Source organism: Phyllostomus discolor, chromosome 7 (assembly GCF_004126475.2).
Source record: "Phyllostomus discolor isolate MPI-MPIP mPhyDis1 chromosome 7, mPhyDis1.pri.v3, whole genome shotgun sequence".
Lineage (NCBI taxonomy): Eukaryota > Metazoa > Chordata > Mammalia > Chiroptera > Phyllostomidae > Phyllostomus > Phyllostomus discolor.
In genome coordinates this window covers 107444630-107451152 of record NC_040909.2, presented here as the reverse complement: position 1 = coordinate 107451152, position 6523 = coordinate 107444630, and positions in this window count along the sequence as shown.

Genomic DNA, 6523 nt, shown 5'->3' with positions numbered 1-6523 from the left:
TTGTCCCTGTTGCACGTTGCCTTTATTTTTTCTAGTCTATCGATTGTTTTTACTCTGCCCCCAGTGAAGCGGCCCAGAGAGCTGCTTGTAGACAAGACCACCACACTTCCTCCCTAGGAAGCCAGCGCAGATGCTCCGAGGGAAGGGGGTCGTGTGTGCAGGGGGAACGTGGATGAAACAAGACCGGCGTCAGCTGATAATTGCAGAAGCTGGGCGATGGTACATGAGGGTCATTACATGATCCTTTCTACTTCTGTTTGTGCTTGAAACATGTTCTATTACAAAGTGTTGAAATGAGAACATTTAAGTCTCACACACAACCTGACGCATTCGGTACCTGACTCTAGATAGTCTTCTGCACCTTCTACATCTATCCTTAACTACCAGCAGAAAGCTATGGACCGACCACATTAACCTAAACCCCTGCAGAAAAGTCTTGACTGAATGAGATTTATCAATGATGGATGTAAAAAAATGTCCTATAAGGAATGTCCCAGCATCTTCTATAAAATCGTTGCAGAGAGACTCTCTTACATTGTAAGATCCACCCTCTTAGAATCAGAGGTTGGACCTGATTCGGGTACAATTCTTTTCAACAAAAACCCTGTAGAGGTAGTACTGCATGCTTTTATTGGGGGCACATTGTGACCAGTGTCCATTTGTGATGTGGCATCCATTGACGATCTTTGCCTAGACTCATTTCAGTGAGGGTTTGCAAAATGGTAATATTTGTTTTCTTTTAATTTAATCTTCATTGTATTTTTTCCCACTACCATTTAGTCCCTTTATGTCCCCCTCCCCCCAGCAATCCCCACACTATTGTCCACATCCATGAATCCTTTATCCTTTTTGCTCAATTCCTCCACCCCATCACCTCTTCCCAGCTGGTAATATTTGAATTCTATCATTCTCACTTCATTTACTTACTGAAAAACTTCTTTCAGAGAAACTTCCTTGTGACCCTAGAACTCCTCCACACAGCACTGCAGACATAATTTAAAATTAGAAAATGCTAAGAGAAGCAACCCCCAGGTGTTTTCCTCAAGCTCAGAGGAGCCCCCTGAGCCCAGGGCGCTTCTGAAATGGAGAGCCCTGCATGTGGACAGAGACGTCCAAGTGGATTTATATAACTGTCTCTTGGAGGGCACGTAGGAGCACATGAAAAGGAGAGCTGGTTTAACATGGCCTACCTGACCATTAGAGAGTTTGCCCAAAGCAACAATTTTAGTTTTGGCATAAATTCTCCAGAGGTTTTTAAAAACTGCTATAAAACAGAGTTGGTTGTATATTATGGCCTCTTTTGGTTGGTAGCAGAAAAGCTACTCAAGGCCAAATGATCAGAGAAAGGGTGTGGCCATGGCGTCCAGGGAAGGAGCTGAGACTAGGACATCCCTATAAGCTAGGAGCAGTGTACACAGTGGCTCAGATCTCAAGTCAGCATACCTGAGTTCAAATGCTGGCTCTGTAACTGACCAACTTTGTGACCTTGAGCTAGAGCTTTGACTCCTCTGGGCCTCAGTTCTTCAATTTTAAATGGGAGTTGGAGATTGTCACCTACCTTTCAGACTTGTGCACATTAGAGGTAACATAAGCCAAGTACTTTCCCCAGGTCCTGGCACGAAATACATATTCACTAAATAGAGATCATCAGGGTGACTGTTGAATTATCAGAGAAAATAGTTAGGCAAGGATTGGGGCCCATCCCTGAACCTAGCAGATGAACACTGCAGGTGGCAAAATAACTTCTGGAGCAATTAGATAGGCTACATTTGAAAATTGTGCAAGGTTTCTGCTCGGGAGAGTTGTAGGCTCCACAAAATCTGAAGACATAGCTACAGGGCCACAAAGTCAGGGCAACTATCTAGTCAGCTACCAATAGAAATCATGCTGCCGGAAGTTATTTGGTGAGAAATGATGTGTTCAAATCGTGTTCACTATGATGTCTGATGACTTATCTCAAGCTTTCTCACTGATGTTTCCTGTATTTTAGCTTTTTAAATAGAAATTTATACAAACATTCGAGCTTAAGTTTCTGTGGTTTCCTTTGTATTTGGCTTGGTGTGTAAATGATACCAGGTTTTAATTTTAGTTTTCTAGTAACCTTGTTAATAACATGAGATAGGGTGACCAGCTTCCTTGTTGCATAGGCTTATGACACAGAAGGCTAATTGCTGTTTGTTTTTGGTCTGAATGTGGCCGGGAGGCACATGGGGAAGTGCTCTTCGGGCAGGTGGAGTAGAGTTGAAAGGCTCTTTAGAAAAAGTAATTAATGGGAAATGTTGTGATCTCCAGTTTCCACCTTCAATTTAATATCTCGATACCACTTTTTTGACAGAGTTCAGAGCTCTCTAACAAAGATTCCTAGCCTACCTGTTTTTCACACTTCGGTTAGGCTATTGCAAATATGAACACAGGGTAGGGGGTGCAATGCTGAAGGTCTGGTCAAAGGTTTCCAAATCTATATTGGTGAGACATATGGAAGTCAAAGAAAAGCACTGTCCCAATTTTCCAGTCTCCAACGTCTGTGGTTTTGAACACTCTGCCTTAAAGAACAGTAGGTGATTTACTAGGGATCTGAAATGAGGATGGGAGAAGTGACTGGGCTCCCTGGTAAATGTCCCTACATTCCTTTGCTTTGTGACCAAAAGAGAAAAGAACTGAAGAGCTCTGTATTTCAAAGACAGGAGAAAAATTGATATTCAAGGTTCACGGTCCCAATAGACCAATGAATGTTAAATCCCAGAGTAAACATCAACAATTCATCATCGATGTACTGGGAACCACATAATACCCCAGCAATAGACAGAATGTTCCATCATGGGGACGGTCATTTCAGAAAGCACACCGAGTCAAGGATAATTCAGTTACTGCTGGGGGCAAGGTGCCCTTGGTGTCATTTGCAACACTGTGAATAAGATTGGTCGATAGTTCCTGCTTGTCTGAGCGGAGCTACAGTAAAGCTAACCACTTCCTCATGAGCTCTGAGTTGAACTACAGTACAGCTAACCACTTCCTCGCTAGCTGCCCCAGGCCAGCTGAAAGAGTGACTGGATCTCCGTCAGCCAAGTGATACTATTGCTTGATAACAAAGGCGGTCAGAGGAAATCTAAGAGGGTATCAGCTGGAGAGGAGATTTGTCCCTGTGACCAAGTGGTTTGTGTTTTCTATTCATAGAAATGATCCCTGGACAGGTTTATCAGCTGGGACAGGATTCCCAGTGATGGAACTGCCAGAAAAAGTGGAATGGGAGGGGTGGCTGGTGGGAATGTTACTGGGGTGGAAGTACTCATGTTGTGGCTGTGGATCTGTGAGCTGATCAATCTGTGAGCGGGACTTGACCCAGCCCCGTCTGATCGCTGCTCCTTGTGGGTAAGTAGAGTGGTGCAGGAGACATGATCGGAATGCTCCTGCTGGAGCTCAGCTGAGGGGGGCTGTGAAGTGCTTTGCTTTTTAAAAAATATTCAGGCCTAGATTCAAACCTTGAAGAATCTATTTTTATCTTCTTTGTTCCTCAATTTCCTTATCTGTAAGATAATATTAATAATACCTACATCACAGAGTTGTTGTGAAGATTAAATGAGATACTATGGGGAGTGCCTGGCAAAGGGTTGACGCTAACTTGGAGGTTCTCAACCTCAGCTGTTGGCTGCAAGGAGAACTTTAAAAATGTTGTCAGGTTTCACCAAAGACAAATCAAATCATAATCCCTTTGATTTGTGCAACCAGGTTGAGAGCTCTGATGCTACAAATTTATTATTTGTATTCAGAAAACTCTTTCAGGGGATTGAAAAGAGTAGTGGATTTCAGTTAACTTTTAGTCAAGTCCTGTGTTGTTAATTTATTGGTTTTCTTTTATATAGTGGTAATTCAGAGAAGGTAAACCCACCTGTCATGTAAATTCGTTTGCATATAATCCTGGTTCTAGAAATTCTCCTTGTTTAACTCATGCTTAGGGAGCGAAATTGGGAAGATCAGGAAGTAATCCCCTTCCCCCAAACAAAAAACCCCAAAAGAGTCCTTCTGGGATCTGCCTTTCTGAGACATTGGTCGGTCAAATCAGGTTCAAACCAAGGGCAGGTGGTGAATGGGACCCCATTAATTTAACTGAGGTTGTTCTGCTGGGCCTGCTCCAGGCCTTGTTACAGGTTGGCTGGTGGTGTGTAAGCATTCACTAGGAAGCTGGGCCCTCCTTCGCCCTCCTCAGCACCTTGGGCTCCCCTGAGGACAGGTGCAGGCAGTGGAACTGAGTGGGTCGCAGATGTGAAATTTCAGTTTCTATGTTTTCTCATATAGCCAGGGGGAAATTCAGGCTTAAGATAACAGGGCTTTTCTAGAAATTCTCCTAGATTGTTATTGGCACTAGGCTTAATGTTATCCTGAGTGGAAAGACCTAAGGAAATACAGTTTGGCCCCCGTCTCTCAGGTTACTAGGCTTCGTCGTGTAGAAAAGTAGTTTTCCTTTTGGAGCAGGCGGTGAGGTGAAAGAGTTTGTCTAGTGTTGAACTTCCTGAGCTGAAACACAGGTGGGGGACTGAAGGGCGCTACAGTCACATTCCTTCCTTCCTTCTCTGCTCAGGGCAGAGATAATCTTCACGTACTGAAATGTTCTAATTCACACTTTAAAAAGTAAAACATAAAAGGGAGATCAAATAATAAGTAAAAATGAACGTATTTAAATGAAATCAAATGATTAAAAATCCTTGGAACATCCATGTTAATAGAACAAAAATGGTGTGTTCTGAAATGACTGGATTGAAGTGACTGTAAAAGCTTAGCTTCTGTCTTGTGTATTCATATCAGGGTGAGATCGGTTGTAGGAAATACATATTCCTTTTTTGTTGGTAACCGCTTTGTTGAGATGAAATCCACATACCATAACATTTATGCATTTAAAGTAAATTAGTTTTTTAGTACAATCACAGAGCTGTGCAACAATCACTGCAAACAATTTTAGAACATTTTTTTCATCACCCCCAAAAGAAACCCTATATTCTTCAGCAACCACCCACAAACCACATTCCTGGTCCCCAGGCAGCCATTAATCTACTTCCTGTCTCTATGAACTTGCCTATTCTAGATGTTTCATATGAATAGAATCATGTAGTATTTGGTCTTTTCCGTGTGGCTTTTACCTTGCTTCATGTTTTCAGTGTTCATTCGTGTTATAGCATGTTCCAGCACTTCAATCCTTTTTATGGCTGACTAGTGTTATATTGTACGAATATGTCACATTTTATTCATTCATCATTTGATGAACATTTAGATTCTTTTCATTTTTGTCTACCACAAATAATGCTGCCATGAACATTCATGTACTAGAAATATGTTTCTATGCAAAAATGTCTCTTGGGTGTATACTTAGAAGTGAAATTGCTGGGTCAAATAGTAACTATGTTTTAGTTTTTGAGGAAACTTTCAGACTGTTTCCCAAAGTGGCTGAACCACTTTACATTCTTATCAGAAGTGTATAAGGATTCTGATTCCTCTGTATCTTTTCCAATACTTGTTATTATCTTTTTTTATTATGGTTACCCTAGTGGATATATCTTAATAAGTGCGAAGTCATACCTTAATATGATTTTGATTTGCATTTTGCTTATGCCTAATGATGTTAAGTATCTTTTTATATGTTTGTTATTTGCATGCCTTATTTTAAAAATGTCTGTTCAGATCATTTATCCATTTTTCATTGGGATTTGTCTATTTATTATGGAACTGTAGGATTTCTTTATATATTCTAGACACAAGTCTCTTCTCTGATAGGTGATTCACAATATCTGTGTGCTGTCTTTTCATCTTTTTTATTTTGATAGCACAAAACTCATTTTATTTTATTTTTTAATTATAATTCATATTTAATATTATTTTACATTAGTTTCAGGTACACAGTACAGTAGTTAGACACTTATATAATTTTTAAAGTGACCCACCCCCTGGTAATTCTAGCACCCATCTTGCACCTATGACATACATAGTTATTATAATATTCCCTATGCTGGACTTCTGGCCAAGATGGAGGCATAGGTAGACACACTGTGCCTCCTTGCACAACCAAAAGAAGGACAACAACAAATTTAAAAATAAAAAACAACCATAACGGACAGAAAATCGAACTGTATGGAAGTCCGACAATCAAGGAGTTAAAGAAGACACATTCATCCAGACCGGTAGGAGGGGTGGAGACATGCAGCTGGGCAGAGAGAACTTGTGGCAAAGCAGTGGCTGGTGGACCCAGCGAGGCTGCAGATTGTAGAGTGGGGTGTGCAAGGTGGCTGGCAGAGCGGGTGGTCCCACATTCGTGTGCAGATAAACTGGGAGAAACAACTGGGAAGCAGAATGGACTGCACAACCCAGGGCTTCAGCACAGGGAAATAAAGCCTCAAACCACCGAATGAAAACACCGGTGGGGGTTGAGGCAGCAGCGGGAGAAACTCCCAGCTTCACAGGAAAGTTTGTTGGAGAGACCCACAGGGTCCTAGAATGTATAAAAACCAATCCACCTGGGAATCAGCACCAGAAAGGC